Source organism: Aethalodelphis obliquidens, unplaced genomic scaffold, assembly GCF_003676395.1.
Source record: "Aethalodelphis obliquidens isolate GAN/ISIS:26980383/991018 unplaced genomic scaffold, ASM367639v1 scaffold44, whole genome shotgun sequence".
Lineage (NCBI taxonomy): Eukaryota > Metazoa > Chordata > Mammalia > Artiodactyla > Delphinidae > Aethalodelphis > Aethalodelphis obliquidens.
The window spans coordinates 14,446,856-14,468,192 of NW_020837988.1; positions in this window are offsets into that span (position 1 = coordinate 14,446,856).

Here is a 21,337-nt window from a genome sequence, read left to right on the forward strand (position 1 = left end):
CCCCGAGGCCATGGCCAGCTGCTGCGGATCAGGGTTACCTTGACGACGCTGGGCGACGCCAAAGTCTCCTCCTACGCATGCGCAGGTCCCGCCAGCGTTCCGGTGCCTGGGGCGTTCGCCCTTTGTCGCCGCCTCCTGCTCTTCTCTCTCCACCTCTAGGGACGACGGGTCCCGAGGACCCTCACCCCCCACCCCCGGAGGCCCAACTCTCTCCCAGATGTCCACATCCAAACCCCCGCGCCGTGGCTGCCTGGGCATCGCGGCTCATCCCTCGCTGTACCTCGCACCCTTGGGCATCCCGGCACGGAGCCTGGGGGGCCGAGTTTGTTGAGTGAATGCGTGAGCGGCTGGGGAGGCCCGCCCCAACTCGGACACTTGGTTTTGGGGGCCCAGTGCCCAACTGACTAGGGTGATGAGTTAGGAGTAGAGAATTCTGTTGGAGCAGGCTTGGGGGCAAGGGGCAGGTGAGTGAGGAGGGCAAAGGATTTGCTCCCTGCCGCTCTGAATCAGAGGGCTGTCCTGCGGGCCAAGAGTGGTTTCTGGAGGCCACCAAGGAAGGAAACACCAACCAGGTTCACGGAAAAGGCTGGCCCCTGTTCGCTCCCCGGTTCCTGGTCAAGGGGAGCCACTGCTCCAAAGAGGTGGCAAAGTCTGGGGAGTTTAACATCAGTGCCCTTCGTCCCGGAAAAATTACCAACGCTTGCGTTCTTTCAACAGGAAGTTATCGAGGTCTTCTTTGCTTAAGAACAGGTGAAGGGAGAGATCTATTTCGGCAGCTGTGACCATCCTAAGATAGGCCCTGAGCAGCCGTCGAAGAAAATCCAGACAGGAAGCTGGGATTAGCACCCCAGAGTTGCCTTCCCCCACCCTCCACTCCTGTTCAGCTCCCCTTCCCAGAAGTCCTGGTGTCTAGAGCCAGAAAGACCATTCCCACCTCCTCCTTTGTACCTTCACCCCTGTCTCCAGGAGATGGGGACTGTGGGCATTAGCTGTCCCCGTGGGTCTTATGGCCTTGACAGCCGTCATCAAGCTGAGATCGGGCACTGTGGTCACAGGCCCGCAGTGAGTGGGAAGGACACAGAGGCGCGTCTTTCCATCTCCACCCTCATTCCAGGGAGAAAGATGAAACCAGCCCTTATGCTCACCATCAGCAAACTTTGACCCAGGAGGTGCCTGTGTGTGTGAGGTGCCCTTCTGAGCACTGTAGACACAATAGTGTATCCTCGCTGGTTCCAGCGTTGTTGGGAAGTGAAATACTCCCCTGAAAGGAGAGCAAAGATACAAGACTGTGCAAAGTGCCCTCTGAGTGAACCATACAAGAAGGGATCATGAAAAAGAGAAAACTCGGTCACTGAAGGGTGGAGTTCTGAAGGAGGTAGAGATCCTTGGGATGGGGCCAAGCAGTGTGAGAGGGAGAGGGCAGCCCAGGCTGGGAACACAGCCAGAGCAAAGGTGCAGATGTGGGAATGGACAGGGCCTGTAGAGATCCAGTGGCTCAAACTGCCTGGCTAGGGTAGGGGATCTGGGCAGAGGGAAGTTCCAGGCAGACACAGGACAGACTCAAAGGCCAAGTTATAGAAGTGAGGCTTTGCCATGTGGGTAATGGGAAGCTCTTGGTGGGTTTTGAGCAGGAGAGAAATAAGGGGGCGATGTGTGCACAGCCACATTTTAGAAAGATTTATCTTGTTTGTCATATCTTTGTTTATGTCAACCAGAATTAGAAAGAACAAATGTCTGATGGGATGTGTCCTCCCAATGGAATACTATTCCGCCATTGACAATTTTGGTATAGAACAGATCTACTGATGTGGAATGATGTCCAAGGGAGTCAAGCAAAACAATCAGAAAGCATAGTAAGATCTTATTTTTGTTTTAAAAATTATATGTATTTATGTGCATCTGTGGGGGGCGGGGGAGAAAGAGAGGGAAGGAGGGAGGGAGGGAGGGAGAGAGAGGGGCAATTATAGAGAAGCTGTCAGGGCTGCCCATGCCCGCCAGCCTCCCCACTTCTCCACACCTTCACAGTGCTTCCTGGGATCTCCTGCCAAATAAACTTCTTGCTGCCAAATCCTTGTCTCAGGTTCTACTTTTGGGGGAATCCAAACTTAAGACACCAGTCTCCCACTTTCACCATTTCTGCTGCCCAGGCTGCTGCTAACTCCTGGGAAAAGCTATTCTAGCAGCTCTCTGATAAATTTGTGTTCAATGACGTGAAATACCGAAGTCGACATTGAAGTACATTCGCCTGGGAGTATAATGGTCCATGGATTAAACTGAGGCAAAGCTGGAGGCAGGGAGGCCAGCAAAGAGGCCACCTTCCTTCCCCGTAAAGGAAGCTCAGAGCAGGCTGGAGGTGGCTGTAGGAAAGAGGCAGGAAGAGGTGATCATTTCAATACCTCAGATATAAGATTGCATGTTAACCTTACATGAGACTTACTTGTATTTTGGAAGACAGGGTTGAGATAAAAACTATCTGGCTTCTGGTACCCAATTAGAGGTGTCAAAGGAAATTGAAGCATTTGTCCTTTGAATAATGGGAAAACCACACACTTATCTGGCAGCGCTATTTTGCTTACAGATCTAACTTCAGTCCAACAGTGGAGGAGGTGCCTTTCTGGCTACTTGTCCTGCCTACTATTATTTTCTTTGGGGTGTTGAACCCTCCACCTAATCTCTTTCCATTCTTCTCAGTGGGGACTCATTTGCATCTTCAGTTTTTTGTTTTGGGTTTTTTGTTTGTTTGTTTTAGTGTCCCAAAACAATATGTACCGAAAATCCTCCCTGTTGCCTTGGTAAATCTATTCCTGGAAATAAACTAGACATGGGAAAAGATTTCTACTCGTATGTGTTCGTTGCAGTGTTACTTTTAAGAGTTGAAAGCTGAACGTTACCGAATGTCCCATAATAGGAAAATGGTTATGTAAATGAAAGTAATTCACTCCAAGGAAGAGTTTGCAGGCATTAAAAACCATGGAAGGGGAAAAAGGGCTCCCTCCTCTCCTCCTTAGATGGAAATGCAGAGAAAAGGGTCCTTCTAAGAATTCAAGGGGAGGGACTTCCCTGGTGGTCCAGCGGTTAAGACTCCACGCTCCCAGTGCAGGGAGCCTGGGTTCAATCCCTGGTCAGGGAACTAGAGCCCGCATGCCACAACTAAGAGCCTGCATGCCACAACTAAAGATGCAACTAAAAGATCCCACATGCCACAACGAAGATCCTGCTTGCTGCAACTAAGAGCCAGCACAGCCAAATAAATAAGTAGTAAAAAAAAAAAAAAAAAAAAAGAATTCAAGGGGAAATGTCTGTGTGGTACAGATGAGGAAGTGCTGAGCAGAGAGAGACTGACCCAGTAGCAGTCTCTTTTTTTTGACCCATTTCCTAAAAAGGCACAAATTGGAAGGAGTTAGAATATGAGGGTTGAAAGAGAGGTGCTAAATACTGCTTTGCAGCATTTCATGACTAACTGGGTTTGTGGGGAGAACCCTTGAAATTATAACAATAAAGAAATTCCATTTTTCTGCTTGGAGGCTCTGACTATACTATTTCTACAAATCATGGTTATCCTTGTGAGATATGTGTGTGGGGTTTTATCCAAAAGGCCCCTGGTGATACTTTGGGGACTTATAAACACATAGATCACACCAATGGGATGCCATGTGGTGGGGACCCAGTTTCAAGGTCCCACCCCATCAGAATGGAGCTATGGGATGGAGTCCAGAACCCTCCCCTCCTTGCTGAAGCTCCCAGAAAGTCACCCTGGACTGAATGACTCAGGGAAGAAAATGACTGCTCAGGCCAGCGGGTGGGGCTGGGACAGGGTGTGACGAAGCCAATTCCTGTGGGTCAGGATGAGATTTTCTGAAATGTGATTTTATGTTGCAGGATTCTTTGGCTTGTGGATGACCAAAATTCAACCTAAACCAGCTTAAAGAAAAGGGACTTTTGGGGGAAGGGAGGACAGTGATGGAGTTCGTTTATAGTTTAACTGACTCAGGTGTCTTCAGGTCTTTCTCCGTCCTTCTCTCCCTTTCCTTCATCTCCCCCTCTCTGCATGGTGTTCCCTCTTCCTACAGACAGACTTTTCCACTCATGAGAGACACACCGCAGGCGCCTTCAGATGTACTTCAGTTACTCTAGACAAACTTAGAGAATCCCACAGAGGGAGAGATGATCTTTCTTTTGAATCAATACATAGAAATCCCCAGGAAGGACTATGATTGGCCCCACTTGAGTCACATATCCAGCTTTTGGACCAACCACTGTGGCCAAGAGGATTGGCCAGACCTAGGTGACAATGTCCATCTCTGTGGCTGGGGCAAGGTGGCTGTCCTGTAATCAGGAGCTCCACCAGAATCACATATTTGGAGTAGGGAAGCAGTTTCCCAAAGCAAGGAGGAATATTGTTATCAAGAGAGAGATATTCATTCCACTCGGGTTGTGGTTAAAAGTCGTATTTAACACACAGCTTTTGTTTTCCCATCATCCCCATCCTTAATCCAAATGGCACCTTGTGCAAATTAGAAAAATTAGCCCCTTCCTCTAGATAATTTGCTACCATCTGCTAGAAAATTATCATCTTAAATATACTAATCTACAATGACTGCAAATGGGATTGGTGCCCAGAATTGTGCAGTGCACAACTCATACAACCAAATGCAGCAGCCCTGCCCCCTCATATACTGTAATTCCCTTCAATAACTTCAATTCCTCATTAAAGAAAGTCTTACTCCATAGAGCTTTGGGCAGGGGCAAGGCAGTGACTGAAAGGGCAGAGCCATAATTGGGAATGACAGCTGCATCCCACCGTCTCCCCTCCAGTGCCCACAGACAGGGAGCCGTGTGCTATCCAGGGAACACTGACCAGGAATTCCAGACAGTGGCCAGCAGCAAAGCAAACTGGAGCTGCAGCAGGGCTGGGAGTGATGAGGGGGACCCTGGGGAACAGCTTTAGGGAGACAACTTGGGAAGGACATGAGATAAAAGGTTTGCTTTTCTCTGAATGCCAGAAGAAGCAAAGAAGAGACAGGGGCCAGCAGCCACTGGATTACATTAGCAATACAACTACGTGGAACATGTCTGTCAGGTCAGTGAGCAAAGCAGGATAAAGAACCTTGCAGAGAAAACACCAAGGCTCCCGCTTTGGTCTAGAAGACATGCCTCCGAGGGTGTGAGTGATTCACTGGGTGGAGATGGGCGAAGTCCGGGCACAGCAGGAACTTCTCAGACCACAGCCAGGCCTGGCCCACAAGGAAGGGCTCGACAATGCTGAGGCTGGATCCACAGAGAGCTACTGGGAGGAGAGGCGCCATCGGGCCCACTCCCAGGATGGAGGGTGACCACTCCCCGGGGCTTCCCTGTGCCCCTCTCAGAGGTCACTCCGGGCTGGGCTCGGCTCAGACAGAGCTCTGGCTGCCAGAAAAGATGGTGGCAGTGATGGGTATGGGAGACTGGGGGAATCTTTGGGGGACAGTTACTCTGGATTCACCCAGGGATTGTCTCGTCTGCCGGGGCAGGCGCTGGTGAGCGAGCAGAGACGGGTCATTTCTCAACACCTCCACTAGGGGTCACCCCAGTCCCAGAGTGGAAGGTGGGGGAGGGGGGCTAAATAACCTCTTCCCTCCCCCTACCACACCCCCTTCCCCAGCCTCTGAGGGACAGATGTCTAGCCAGAGGGGTGGGGGAGTGGTGGTGGAGAAATGACCCTCAAGACTGCTGTGTGGTACAGCTGAACAGCTGTGTGTGGCGGGGGATGGGCGTGTGTGTGTGAGATGTGGGTGTGGGTATATAGGTAGGCATCTACTTGATAAAAATCTAGTGACCATAGGTACGTATAGGTGGCCCTGTGTACATGTGAATGGGAGCATGTTACATGGGCACAGACAACCGCATGGATGCAAGTAACATGCATGAAATCAAGAATGCATGGGCGTGACTGTGGTGTGTGTACACACTTGATACAAGTATAATGTCTGTGATACGCGGCATCTGTGCTCATCTGGGCAGGAGAGCGCATATGGCTATATGCGTGTAATAATACACATATGTGCACGAGCCTGACGTGAGCGTGGGAGCGAGTCTGTACGTGTGAGCCGCAGGCCTGTGTGTGAATGGGTGTGACACGCAGTGGAAGCGTTTGTGTGACTGTATGAAGGGTGGTGGTTTACGTGTATGGCTGAGCATGTGTGAGTGTGATGGGGGAGCGCAGCCATGAGTGTGCACAGAGTGTGTGAGCGTGCTAGCCAGCCTGTCCCCGGGAGTGCTTCTGGGAACGAGCGTGAAAGGAGATTCACGTGTGAGAATGAGCCTGCGTTAGTACATCAAGGGAGGGAGAGAACCGCGTGTGCGGGCTCAGACGCGTGCCCCAGTGAGCGTGCGCGTGCGTGTGCGTGTGGGTGGGCGAGCGTGCCGCGTGCGTCCCACTCCGGGTCAGCGGGGCCCCCGGCCCAGGCGGTCCTGGCCGGGCCCAGCACACCCCCGTGAGGGAAGCGCGGCCCAGGCTCCCACCTGAAGATTGGCCCAGTCCTCAGGTTTCACTCATGACCCTGTGACATCAGCGGCAGCAGCTGTCCCCGCCGGCCCGGCCCCCCGGCCAAGTCCCCCAGAGTCCCAGCCCCAGCCCGAGGTGGGCACGCCGCTCCGCGCTCGGCAGCGAGCACTCCGCTCCCGTCCAACAGTGAGTACTGCGCCCCTCCACGCCCCGCCCGGGCCGGGCGCCCCGAGGGCAGGCCACCCGGAGGGGCCGGGCACCCTGGCCCCCAGCCCGGCCTGGCTCCGAGGAAGTCACCACTTTGCTCCGGGCACCGCTGTCCTCCTGCCCACACCGGGCCCTGCTCCGAGGCTGTCCCTGCCCAAGCTCCTCGGGCCGTGACCCTCAGTCCCCACGCTTGCCTCTCGCTGCCCCGTCACCTGCTCCCTGTGCCCGTGCCCGGCTGCTGTCCCTGCCCTCAGCAGGGGTCCTCACCCTGGTCACCAGTGGCCCAGGGGTTAAGGCTCGACTCCTTGGAGTGACCCGAGGGACAGAGACTGGACTGGTGTCTTCAGGAGAGGAGGGTGAAAGAGCCAGAACAGGACTCGCTGGGCCCGGGTGCGGTGGCCTAGAAGGCAGGGGTGCGGGGGGAGGGGAGCAGGAGGCCGGGGCGGCAGGGAGGTGGGGGGTGGTGGCGGGCGGCTCCTTTGCTCTGCTGAGACAGGAATTTGTGAGATGCCAGCAGAGGACACATCTCAGGCTGCGAGGCCAGCCAGGCTCTGCCCTCCGCCCCGGCCTCTCCCCGCCTGGGGCGCCCTCGGGCTCGTTTCCTGGAGAAGCCCCTCGTGGTGGAGGGGGTGTGGGAACAGGGAGCCAGACAGTCTGCTGTGAGGGGGGCCACCGTGCCGAGGGGGCTCTGGGGGACTCAGAAGGAGCCTCAGGGCCGGGGTGAGGGGGCAGGGGTGCGGTGCCAGGGCAGAGTGCAGCCCCCTGCCCGCTCCCTGCTGGCAGAGCAGGGTGCCCAGGACACGGGGAGGGAGGGCGGGCAGTGGCTAGCGGAGAAGGCCGAACGGGCGAGCAGAGACAGAGAAGGTATTTTGGAGGTGTGTGGGGCGGGAGGGAGGTGTGCTTTCAGGGCTGCTGTGTGTGTGTGTGTGTGTGTGTGTCAGGGGAATTTGTTCAAAAGATTTGGGATGCCCCATCTAGAAGGCTCCGACGGGGGCCGGGGGGCTGCTCGAGGCTTTCCAAGAATGCACTGATTCTTTCCAAGAATGCACTGATGGAGGGAGGGCCTGAGCCCCTTCCCACTCCACCCAGTTAAGCACTGTGTCCTGCTGCCCCTCACCCTGCTCAGTGCACGGGGTCAGGTCATGATGAGAGCTTGTGGCACCCCACTGTGGGGAGGCAGCCCTCCAGGTAGAGACTAGACAGGTCCCCCTCCCATCCACACCGCCTGCTGCGGGGGCCTGCCCAGAAATCAGTCACCCCAGAGCCCTAAAGGTTAGAGCCCAAGGGATCCTTGAAGGCCATTTAGTTCAGCCCCTAAGCATGAGTCAGTTGGGGGAGAGTAGCTAGAGACAAGTTCTGGGTGTCTGGCTAGTCTGGAGAGGGGAGGGGGCTGACAGAGAGGTGGGGCGGAGCCACGGGTGAGCACTGTTGTCACTCATCTGTGACCCCACGGGTGGCATTGACTGAACCCAGGTGTGCAGGGCTGGGGTTGGGGGCACAGAGGGCTGGTTTTCTCAGGACCTTCCAGATTCTCCCGTGGTCATCCCCAGTGCCCTGCCCGTGGCCAGCGGTGTGGACAGCTGTGGCCATTGCACTAGTATTTGGAGGCTTGTCACCTGTGCAGGACGACGCAGGGGCCCAGACATAACCCAAGGGTCCACCCACATCTCCATCCCAGGCATCTCTCAAGGGATTGGCTGGCATTTTCGCAGGGTTTGGGAAAGGTACTTAGGGGTCCTTCCTAGGTGGTCCCATCCCAGCCTGGCCTTCCTTGACATTTCTGGTTGGGCACCTGCACAGGGTGGGAGCTCAGGTCTCAAGGTCACCTCCAGCTCTAAGCTGGCCTGAGTGTCAAGGTCTGCCCAGCCGGCTTCCCTGCCCCGACCCCAGACCCAGACCAAGGGAAAGCCCTGAGGTTGAAGCCAAAGGCATTGAACTCCTGGCCAGATGTTGGGGGTAGTCCTGACAAAGTCCCTGCCTTTGGGGGCAACTCTGGCCACCAGAACAGAGAAAAGTGTAATGGCAGGGACGGGTGGGGTTTAGAGAAGGCTCCTGGGAGAGGCAGAGCCAGAGAGGAGAGAAGGGATTGGACCTTACAGAGAGGAGTGGGAAGGCTCTCTCTCTCCAGGTGACAGGAGAGAGATGCATGGAAGAGAAATAAAATATCTGAGCCCAGGGGCCTCAGAGAGCAGGGAAGGGGAAGGACGTCAACAGCCCCAGTCCAGGTTACACAAACCTTCTGTCCCTTGACTCCTTTTACAGGGAAGGCTCAGGCTCAGCGGGTCCTGTCACCCAGGTCACACGGCTGATGAGGGGCCAGGGCTCTGCCCACAGCGGCCAAGGCCCCCGCTCGCTGGGAAGGAGCTCACGCTGGTGCAGGGCTGGGTCATGGGGCAGAGTTCGCTCCTGGGACACAGGGAGCAGTGGGTTCCCGCGGGCAGCCCTAGGGGTCTCCAGCTCTGCAGTGGCAGGAACAGGCCTGGGCTCCCCAGGGCTCCATCAGAAGGTGCTCATGGGGCTGGGGAATCGCAGGGTCCCTCCACCTCCACCGCCCCTACCCGGGCCTTCCATGTGCTCTGGCCCCCGTTCTGCCTCATCAGCAACGGCTATTTTTATTCCCTGCAGTTTTCAGTCAACAGCCCTTGTGGGGGGGGGGGGGGGGAGGGGGCAGCAGGAGGAATGGGAGGGGCTCGAGGATCCCACAGGAAGCGGGGGTGGCAGGGGAGCCACTGTGCCCCTCAAAGGACGGGCTGCCCCCCACCAAGGCCTCCCTGTCCTCTGCCAGGAGCCCTAGCATAAACGGACAGTGCAAAACCACAAGAGTTACCAGACCCCACTGCCTCTGAACTGGTTTGTGAAACCAGGTGCCTGTCTACCCCTCCCCTGCCCCACAGGCGCTACAAGGTCACCGTCCAGTTTAGACTGGGGTGATGATACCTTAGTGGTTAAGAGCCAAGGTCTCTTTCGAGAGCAGGGCTTCCAGCCTCAGTTTACTACATAAATAACACTTGGCAACTTCCTTACCTTCTCTGTGCCTCCGTTTCCTCATCTGTCAAATGGAGTGATAACAATAGGATCACGGTAAGGATTACATGAGCTCTCGACACGTGAGGTGCCCAGGACAGTGCTTGGCAAGTACTTAAGTGTTAACTAGTAATTCATTTTTATGCTTGTTAGCAGGCTGTGACTCTGAAATAAATGTCTCCTTGGGGGGGAGGCGGTGACAGAAGGGGAGAAGGTGGGGAAGCAGGACAGAAGGTAGGACAACCCTATCCAGCTCTGGGTACCCTGCATAGCTGGGAGGGGGTGGGTTTTTTCCTACCGGGAGATCCTTTTATCATATGGACAGCAGAGCCCATTTTATGAGGGTCTGTGGTTTGCAAATGTTGCCTTAAGGGCTCTGAAAGCGCTAAGCAGAGCCCCCCACCCCGGGCTCACATTTTAGTAAGAGCTGCAGGTGACTCGTCTTTTTGGAGGCTTTTTAAGCTCTTGATTGGCCTAATTTTGGAGAAGGATCTTCCACCAGGGTAGCTGGTGAGAAAACATCCCTGGAGCAGTTTCTGGGGTTGAACAAAGTTCTCGGAGTGAGTGGCAAAGCCAGGCTGGCTGCGGGGCGGGAGAGTCCATCAGCCTTTCATCAACCCCCTTTGGGGGTTTCAGGTTATAGGCTTGGGTCCTGCCGCCCGCTCCTCCTACTGCCTTGTGCAACTCCCAGGGCCCGGCAGGGGCCTGAGGCCCGAGTGGGAAGGGCTCAAAACTCACCCTACCCAAATGGTTAGGGATCGATGGAGGGAATGGGGAGCGAGGTCGGCCCTGGAATTCTCCAGGCTCAGGATCAGTTTTGAACAGTCCTCTTCTTGCCCTCTGGGTGGACCTCAGGCAGGAAAAAGGCCTGTCAGCCATGGTCTGGGAGTGGGGAGGGTGCGTGGCGGAGAGAAGCCAACAGAGGCGGCAGCTCCAGGGGGAGATCGTTCGTAGAAGCAGGCAGGGTGAGGGGAAGCAGCCCTGCGGGCAGGGGGTGGGTCTGCCTGAGGCTGGGTGAAGTGGGCCTAGAGATGTGTGTATACGAGGGGGTGTGTACACAGGTTGGAGGGGGGCATCCACAGAGCCCTGGTCACCATGTTTGAGGTACCTTCGAAAGAGCCGAGCCAGCGGAGGGCAGGAAGCCCCAGGCCTGGGTGGAACTAATCAGCCTCCCCACCCCTTGGAGCAGCTGGGAAATGACTCATAGAAGCAAGAGTGAGGGCTTGTGTGTGTGTGTGTGTGTGTGTGTGTGTGTGTGTGTGTGTGTGTGTGTGTGTGTGTGTGTGTGTGTGTGTGTGTGTGTAGGAGTGAGCTGTGAAAAACCAAACCTCAGCAGAGGCTCTTTACCAAACTGCAGGTGGGGACCTCTAGTCCCCACCGCTCCCAACTCCCAACACGAGGCCCCAGGAAGCCTGAGCCCTGGGCCTGCCAAGGCCCGCCAGACGCCCATCACAGCCCATGCCTTTCAGGGACTTGGCCCAAGGACTCTGGTCTGTCCTTTGAAGAGGACAGACAGGTGAGGATCAGGCCAGCCCAGGGGGCAACTGGATGGGACCTCAACCTGGGCGTGCCCCGTGCTGGGGGAGGGCAGCCATGCCCAGCCCTGTTCCCCACTGGGCGGGCGAGAGGGAGGCCGTAGTAAGAGGCATGTGGGTTTGGCATCAGAGAGCTGCATTCGAATCCTGGCTCTGCCTCGTGTTAGCTGGGATGATGAATGCGAAGCGCTTGGAACGGTGCCTGGCACGCGGTAAACACCCAACGAATGTACAGATGACTGCTCGGCAGCAAGAACTGATTCTTACGCCTCCACCTCTCGGGCCCACACACATCGGGATGACAGGCGAATGCACTGAGGTTTGGGGAACAGAGGAACCAACACCCCCCCCCCCCCCCCCGCTCCAAATAGACTCTTTCCTGAGCTGACGCTGACCAAGGCCTGGAATTCTACATCTTGAGATGAGAGAAACTCCTTTGATTGGAGGCTCAGTCTTGGGAGGGGAAACCCACTCTCTGGCCTTTGCTTCTGAGGAGAAAAGGCTTCCAGGGCCGACTGATGAGCTGGGAGGGTTTAGCGGGAAGGGGCACGGTTCACAAAACCCAACACAGCCCATTTGTGGGTTTTTATTTCATCAGACCCCTAGCTGACCAGAAGCACTCTGGGTGGAGGAAAAGAGTCAGCTTTGGGAGGAGGAGGCAGGCTGGGGAAAAACTAGAGGATGTTCTTAGAGAGCCTTTGGGGATTGGCAGAGCCAGAGATGATTGAGGGGAGAGGGGCGGACAAAATACCCTGAACAGAAGCCAACCTTGCCATACAGTAAGGACAAAATAAACGTGGCCTCTATGATCACGCATTCTTTCCCCATAGCGGGGACGGAGCATCAGGCTGGTTGAATCAGGTGCCTGAAAATGGGAGGCTTGTTTTGACCCAGTGAACCCCACCTGGAAAATGCAGTCAGCACCAGCCCAGCCCTTGCCCAGGGTACCCCACCCCCACCCCTGCCGTGTGACCCTGCTGGTCTCCGGAACTCTCAGAGTTCCTGAGTGTCCGGAGGTTTCTGCACTGGGCTCCAGGCTGCCCTCCAAGACCTCTTGGAGCACATTTCCTCTGCAGAGAGTGTTAGACCAGGAGGGGAGGGCCACCTGGGGTGACCTCCTCCAGGCCCCTGGCCTGCCAAGGCCGGGGTCCTAAGTGCTGGCAGAGAAACAACACAGCTACCCCCTTCCCATGCCTATCCTTCAGCCTGCCCCAGCTTAGAAAAAGCTGTGACTTGAGATTTACAACTAGGGAGACATAGGGCTCCATTTTGCATTCTTGGAGCTGGGCCACAGTGGAAATGCAGGAAGTTGGGAAGTAGGCCACCAGGATGTACAGTGCTATCCTTGGCCAGGACAGAAAAAGTTTGATCTGTTTCAGTCTCTCAGAAAGTTCTGAGTCTGAGCCCTCACTGCAAGTGAAGCTTGAGGAGGGGCCGCCACTGGCTGACTGCAGCTCTGGGTAATTTTGCTCCTAATCCACAGAGAAACAAAACAGCCTGAGCCTGGACTGCAGCTTTACCGGAGAGGAAGGGTATGCTTGGTTGGCAAGAGGGATGGTGACTGGAGCCTGAGCAAGGCCAGCAAGCTATCCACCATCTCTGCATCCTGGGGGATGTGCCCTAGAGTGAACGGGAAGGCTGTGACGGGAAGGTCACCTCCATTCTCAATCTTCTGGGAGTTTCTCATAGCAGCTTTTATATCTCAGGCTGGCGGGGCATGGCTGAGGCTCCTGGGGGTGGGGGGTAGTGGGAGGGGAAGGCAGGGGAGGGTTTCAAGCCAATGAAGTGCAGCTAGGTGGGTTGAAGGACCTTCCCTGAAAGCTTGGTGTCCCAGGAAGAGAAGGTTCTAGAAGCATATAGTGGCAAGAGGTGGTGGTGGTGGGGTGTCTGTCCTGAGCCTTGTTTGGCCAATAATTAGGGACAATCTGGATCACAGACACTCAGCTGTGAGGGACTGGCCTTGAACGGAGAGGCAGAATCAAGATTCAACAAACCTTCACAAAAGACTGCAGGTGAAGAGGTGCAATGAATGAGGGGAATTTAAGTAGAAGTAGATGGAACATCCTACACCTGGATTTATATTAACCTTGCATCCTAGCTATGATCATTATTAGTTCCAGGAGGGGGTTTTTTGGTTGACCCTTTTGGACTTTGTACAAAGACAATCATGTCATCTGTGAACGAAGACAATTTTGTTTTTTCCTTCCCAATCTGTATATGTTTTCTTTTCTTTTATTGTCTTATTGCATTAGCTAGGACTTCCAGTATGATATTGAAAAGGAGTGGAGAGAGGCAACATCCTTGCCTTTTTTCTGAACTTAGTGGGAAAACTTCTGGTTTCTCACCATCAAGTGCTATGTTAGCTATAGGATCTTTTTAAATGTTCTCTATCAGGTTGAGGAAGTTCCCCTCTATTCCTAGTTTGCTGAGAGTTTTTATCATGAATGGGTTGGATTTTGTCAAATCCTTTTTCTGCATTCATTGATGTGATCAGATGATTTTTCTTCAGCCTGTTGATGTGACAGATTAACATTAAGTGATTTCTAATATTGAACCTGCCTTGCATACCTGGGATAAATCCCATTTGGTTGTACAGTTCTTTTCATATACTGTTGGGTTTGATTTGCTAATATTTTGTTGAGGTCCACCTGTACTTAAAAGAGAAAAATCAACTGCACAATTATAGGACAGGGAAGATCTAATAAGGCCATAGCTCATGACGAAAAGCTCCAGGGGTGACTGTAAAGTCACCTTGTAAGTGGGCTGCTGAAAAAGTAAATGCCGTCTTGGGATCAATGAATTCAATGGGCGTCTAGGCCAAGGAAAAAAGGCCTCTCTCTGTGGTCAGACTATATCTGGAATTGGGTGTTCCAATCTGGCAGCCTCACAGAGGGAGACAATGCAGGGCTGGACCTGCTCCAGAGAAGAGCCGCCTCACCCTCCAGTGTCCTCCCCCTCGGCTCCCTGCCTGTGGACAGCTGGCCCCAGCCTGGCTCCCTGACTCCAGACGCTTCCTTTCCCACCCCTTGCCTCTAGGCCCCCAAGACTTTACCCACCACTTCTGCCCAAACTTCCGTTTTGACGCAGTTTCCGATGGAGCTTCTCACTTACTAAATGGGCCCTGGCGCCCAGGGAGCAGTGTTTTAGTCCTGGCTCAACTTTTCATTTATCATTCTCTAAAATTATCTTATTTGCTTCCCTATTTATTATCTGCCTCCTCTCTTGGGAATGCAAGCTCAGTGAGGACAGGGACTTTGCCACTCCTGTATCCCTGGCTCCCAAAACAGAGCCCGGCACAGAACAGATGCTCAGGAGATGTTTGTTGAATGAATAAATGTGTGATCTGGGGGAGTCACTACTCTTCTCTGGGCCTTAGTTTCCTCATCTATAAAATGAGGGAGTTGGACTCGATCTCTTGGGTCCTTGCAACGCTAACATTCTTTTATTCTCTGTTTTTTTTTTTTTGCTGTACGCGGGCCTCTCACTGTTGTGGCCTCTCCCGTTGCGGAGCACAGGCTCCGGACGCGCAGGCTCAGCGGCCACGGCTCACAAGCCCAGCCGCTCCGCGGCACGCGGGATCCTCCCGGACCGGGACACGAACCCGTATCCCCTGCATCGGCAGGCAGACTCTCAACCACCGCGCCACCAGGGAAGCCCTATTCTCTGTTTTTTTATTGAAGTGTAGTTGATTTACAGTGTTGTGGCAATCTCTGCTGTACAGCAAAGTGACTCAGTTATACACATATAAACATTCTTTTTTTATGTTCTTTTCCGGTTTATCCCAGGAGACTGGACATAGTTCCCTGTGCTATACAGTAGGACCTTGTTGTTTATCCATCCTAAATGTAATAGTTTGGGGACTTCCCTGGTGGTCCAGTGGGTAAGACTCCACGCTCCCAACGCAGGAGGCCCAGGTTCGATCCCTGTCGGGGAACTAGATCCCGCAAACGTGCTGCAACTAAGAAGCCCACATGCCGCAACTAAGAAGACTGCATGCCACAACTAAAGATCCCGCATGCAGCAACAAAGACCCGGTGCAGCCTAAATAAATAAAATAAATAAAATAAAAATAAATGTAATAGTTTGCATCTACTAACCCCAGACTCCCAGTCCATCCCTCTCCCTCCTCCCCTCCCTCTTGGCAACCACAAGTCTGTTCTCTATGACTGTGAGTCTTTTTTATTTTGTAGATAGGTTCATTTGTGCCATATTTTAGAGTCCACATATAAGTGATATCATATCATATTTGTCTTTCTCTTTCTGACTTACCTCAATTAGTGTGATAATCTCTAGTTGCATCCATGTTGCTGCAAATGATGTCATTTCATTCCTTTTTATGGCTGAATAGTATTCCATTATATATATATATATATACCACGTCTTCTTTAACCATTCATCTGTCGATGGACATTTAAGTTGTTTCCATGTCTTGGCTATTGTGAATAGTGCTGCAATGAACGTAAGGGTGCATGTATCCATATCTTTTTGAATTATAGTTTTGTCTGGGTATATGCCCAGGAGTGGGATTGCTGGATCATATGGTAGTTCTATTTTTAGTATTCTGAGGAACCTCCATACTGTTTTCCATAGTGACTACACCAACTTACATTCCCACCAACAGTGTAGGAGGGTTCCCTTTTCTCCACACCCTCTCCAGCATTTGTTATTTGTATCTAACCTTCTTAAATTCAGTGGGAAGAGGTGCCCTCAGGCCCTCAGCCACCACATCTCAGGAACAGGCTGGGGTGGAGGCCAGAGACGGATCTGTGGCTGCTGGAAGGAGGGGTCGAGCTGTCACGTGTCTCTCTTTACTCTGGGCTGTAACTTGATGGGCCGCGTGGAGATCTGCCAGCAAGTCGCCCAGCCAGTTACATGGGACATTATCAGTGCTTGTCTCTGCCAGAAAGTCACCACGCATACACCCCAGATGTCCTTTCATTTTCCGCTGGTGCCACTGCAAACAACACAGTTTGTCCCTCTATTCTAGACACGTTGTAAGGGTGAGCAGGAAGCATATACATGCTGGCCAGTGTGGCCCCACCCAGGCCCACCACCCCTGGGAGGGGCTCTCCAAAGCTGCAGGATGAAATCCAGACCCCCAGACATGGTCTTCAAGGCTCTGGCCTAGCTGCCCAACCCGCCTCCCCCAAAACCCTAAACAGATCCCATGCCCCCCAAAGACTGACACGGTGTAGTTCCCTGTGTCCTGAATCTGCCTTTGTTCTGTCTGTTCCCTTTCCCTGGAGTGTCCTTCCTCTCCATTTCCCTGTGCTCACAACTTACTCATCCTTTGAGATCCAACTGAAAAGACACATCTTTCCTGCCCCCAGCCTGGAAGTCACCACTCATCCACCTGAACTCCCACAGCACAATCAACTCCCTTCTTTAGGGAGGGCAATTCTTTTTCCTTGTACCATAGCTTCGTGTGCCCATGTCCACCTTCTCCCCAGCTATCAGCTCTTGGAAGGCAGGATGCCCAGCAGGTGCATCTTTGTTACCTACTCAGGGCTAGCTCAGGTTCTGACTTATGAACAGAATGAATGGATGGGTGGATGGATGGATGAATGAATGAATGAATGAATGGGTGAAATGTATCAGAATCCATTCTATTCCCAGAAAGATCTGTATCCAAGGCCTCATCCACTCACTGAGTGTCTGCTGTGTGCTCAGCACTGGGATTGGCCATGGTGACCTAGACAAGACGTGGTTCCCGCTCTCTTGGCATTTCCGTCTGGTGGAGGAGACAGAAGAATGAATTAGGCCAATAGACAAGTGATTACAAACTATGATAAATGATGTCAAGGAAAATACAAGGGACTGTAATAGAGAGTTGAGGAGGAGAAATCCTCTTGGAGAAGGGACATTAGAGCCTAGACCGGGGAGTAATGTCTAGGACATTAGAGCCTAGACCATGTGAAGAGCGGGGAGACAAGAGCTCCAGGGAGAGCAAAGGCCCAAAGGCAGGCATGAGTCTGGTGGTCAAGGAGCTGGAAGGCGGCCAGGAGGACAGATCAGCAGACAAAGGCGAAGAGGCAGATCGGGGCTGGATCACCAGGGCCTTAGGTTTTATTCTAAGCGCAACAGGATGTGACTAGAGACATTTAAGCAGGAGAAACAACATGATTAGTTTCTTGTTTTTATTTTTATTTTATTTATTTATTTATTTATTTATGGCTGCATTGGGTCTTCATTGCTGCACGTGGGTTTTCTCTAGTTATGTCGAACGGGGGCTTTTCTTGCTGCGGAGCACAGGCTCTAAGCGCACAGGCTTCAGTAGTTGTGGCACACGGGCTTAGTTGCTCCACGGCATGTGGGATCTTCCCTGATCAGGGCTGGAACCCGTGTCCCTGCATTGGCAGGTGGATTCTTAACCAGTGTGCCACCAGGGAAGTCCCTAGTTTCTTGTTTTTCAAACAGCACCTGCTGCTTCCTCGGACTGGTTTGGAGAGGCCAGGGGCAAAAGCAGGTAGCTATTGTAAGAAATTGTTGTGAAATGGACCAGGGGAAAAAGGAGAGGTTAGGTATGTTTTGGAGATGGTATTAACAGAACTTTGGACAGGCTGAATGTAGAGGTGAGGGAAAAGGAGAATTCACAAAGACACCTGCTTTTTTAAAATAAATTTATTTTATTTTTCGCTGCGTTGGGTCTTCGTTGCTGCGAGCGGGCTTTCTCTAGTTGTGGCGAGCAGGGGCTACTCTTCATTGCGGTGCGCAGGCTTCTCATTATGGTGGCTTCTCTTGTTGCAGAGCACGGGCTCTAGGCATGCGGGCTTCAGTAGTTGTGGCACGTGGGCTCAGTAGTTGTGGCTCGCGGCCTCTAGAGCGCAGACTCAGTAGTTGTGGCGCACTGGCGTAGTTGCTCCGTGGCCTGTGGGATCTTCCTGGATCAGGGCTCGAACCCGTGTCCCCTGCACGGGCAGGCGGATTCTTAACCACTGGGCCACCAGGGAAGCCCGACACCTCCGTTTTTGACTTGAGCAAATTTGGACTTGGCTGGATGGTGGTACCATTTCCTGGATTGAGGAAGACGGTGGGTAAGACAGTGGTATTGAGGACCCCTGACCTTGCAACTGATATCAGAAATGAGAGCGGTCTTGGGTGGACTGTGTCCTCAAGCTTCATAGTTGGCTGTAACCCTTTATGGGAGCAGAGCCTGTTCTCCATAATAGTTGTACCAATTTACATTCCCACCAACAGTGTAGGAGGGTTCCTTTTTCTTCACACTCTCTCCAGCATTTATTATCTGTAGACTTTTTGATGATGGCCATTCTGACCAGAGTGAGGTGAGACTTCTTTGTCATTTTGATTTGCATTTCTCTAATAATTAGCGATGTGGCACACTTTTTCATGTACCTGTTGGCCATCCGTGTGTCTTCTTTGGAGAAATGTCTGTTTAGATCTTCTGCCCATTTTTTGATTGGGTTGTTTGCTTTTTGAGAATCTATTTCTTTTTTTTTAACTTTTTATTTTATATTGGAGTATAGTTGATTAACAATGTTGTGTTAGTTTCAGGTGTACAGCAAAGTGATTCAGTTATACATATACATGCATCTATTCTTTTTCAAATTCTTTTCCTATTTAGGTCGTTACATAATATTGAGCACAGTTTCCTGTGCCATATGATAGGTCCTTGACAAATGTTTCATTCCAGATGCTGTCGATTGGATGCCTGTTAGCTATCCACATGGTGGGGTCCAGTAGCCAGTTAAATATATCGGTCTGGAGTTCAGAGGAGGGGTTTAACATACTCCTAGAACACTACTTACAGTCATAGGAATGATGCCACCCAGACCCAGACAGAGCCCTGAGATTGAGAAGGAACAGCCAGAGAGGCAGGAGGTAAACTATGGGTGAGCTGTCGTGGAGGCTGAGAGGAGAGAGCCTGTCCAGAAGGGGACTGCAGCCAACTGGATTGAATGTTTCTATGAGGTTGAGGGAAGTGAAGACAGAAACGTGTTCAGCAGACTTGGCAGCAGGGAGGGTGCTAGTGACTTGACAAAAGCCACTTCCGTGGAGTGGGGGGAATGTACGCCAGGTTGGAAGGGGTTGGAGAGGGAGCAAAGGTAAGGAAAAACAGCTGGTGTAGACACTTTCCAAGAAGTGTGTCCATGAAGAGGAACAGAAAATGAGAGTAAGCGTGAAGGGAGGCATGGGGCCGGGAGGGCGGTTTTTGTCACCACTGCCATTATTCTGAAGATGGCAGCACCTGGTCCCAGAAGGGGAGGGGCTGGTGGTGGGAGAGAGAGAAGGTAAGTAGAGAAGGAGGTCCTCGGGAAGGCAGGCGGGGTCAGGGGCCTGAGACCAAGTGGAAGTCCTGGTCTTGAGTCTTCTTTTGTTATCAGGACAGAGGAGGAAGGGGCGGGCAGTGAGGACAGTTCTGTTGGTTCGTGTGTGACGGATCCTGTTTTCTCAGTGAAGACAGACAGAGTCACCAGCTGGGAGCATCATGGGGAAGACTATGGGGGTGTTGAGGAAAGAAGAGAAGGCACGAAATAGTTGTTCTCAAAAAGTGGAAAAGCGAGACTCACAGAGAAACCTACACTTAGAGGGCGGCACTGAGGGCAAACCCGGGGTTTATAACCACAGAGACAGCGTGAACCCAGCGAAGTCCTGCCTTGGCTGCGACAGCATCCAGCAGCTCAGGGCTGCCTCAGGAAGAGCACAGCCAGGCCGGGCAGGCTGAGGTTTCCCCAGGTGAGGCGGGTGGAAGGAGAGAGAAGGCTGCAGTTAAGCGTATTTTCGAGGGAGGGATTATGGTGACGGATCTTGTAACGGAGGCTGGAAGAGGAGGGAGATGAAGTCTGAGGGGCTGACGGAGAGGGAGAAATCTCAGGGTCAAGGACTGAGTGTAAGAAGAAGCCCAAGGATTACACAACAGGGCCCTTGAGCTAAGCAGTAGGAGGTGGGGGAGGGGAATGTGTGAGTGGCAATATCAGAGATCCGGTTTCTGGTTACGATTTAAGTTCAGGGTGGGCTCAAAGGAGAAACGGGCTAAGGTGGAAGGGTCCTCTCATCCATTCATTCATTTGATAACCTTTTATCCAGTGTTAGGCACACTGGTGGTACAAAGGAGCAATCCGCTCAGCCAGGGTGCCCAGGGAGGGCTTCCTGGAGGTGGTGGTTCTTGTGTAGGTTGAGTCTGGAAGGACGAATTAAAGCTCTCCGGGATGCCAAAAAGAAGGAGTGCTCCAGGCGGCAAGCAGACCATAAGCAAAGGCATGGGCTTCGGTGGGAAACAGTTTGGCCCTTTTGTGAAAATGGAGGCAGCATGGCCAGAGGGTGGGTGTGTGTGGTGAAGTGATGGGCCACGAGGCAGGGATCGGATCGTGCAGGGCCTTGCGACCCGCGTGGAGGAGCGTGGACACATTATTAAGCAGTGGGAAGCCACCGAAGGATTAAGCAGAAGGTGACATGATCAGATTCGTGATTTTAGAAATGGGGATGGTGGCTTGGAGGGGAGCCAGGCAGGAGGTAGGGATGCAGGTGGGAGGCTATTTGAATAGAGCAGGTGAGGGGTGACGAAGCAGCAGTAGCCTGGAGGATGGAGAGACATGTGGGTGCTGGGAAGGAGCCTCAGCATGGCTTGGGAACTGACCAGATGTGCCACCAGGGTGCTTTCAGCCACCAGCAACCAAAACCATTGCCTCCACTGGCCTAGCCAAGGAGGGCATTTACCCACTCACATAACAAGACATCCAGATGTGAAGCGCTTCAGGGCTGGTGAAGAGGGTAGGAGGAGAGGAATCTACAGTGAAGTGCAGGTTTCAAAGGGAGAGGTGAGGAGTCCATTGGAGGCCCGCTGGGGGCCAGCAGGAGGAGGTGCCAGGCTGGCTATGCCACCCGTTGCTCCCATGCCAGTGTGCCAGGCACTGGTTCAGGGGTGACCCCAAGCCCAGGCCTGTGAGGAGTCTGGTGGGGGGAGACAGACCACAGATCATCGCACAAGGAGGGCGTGAATCACCATTGACCTGAGAGCTGCCAATGTGGCGGCTGCACATGAAGGGGAGCCGTGACTTGACGGGTCTGGGGCCGTCAGGGAAGTGGGAACAGAAACCACGGAAAGGAGGTGGATGGTGGTTGTTCCCGT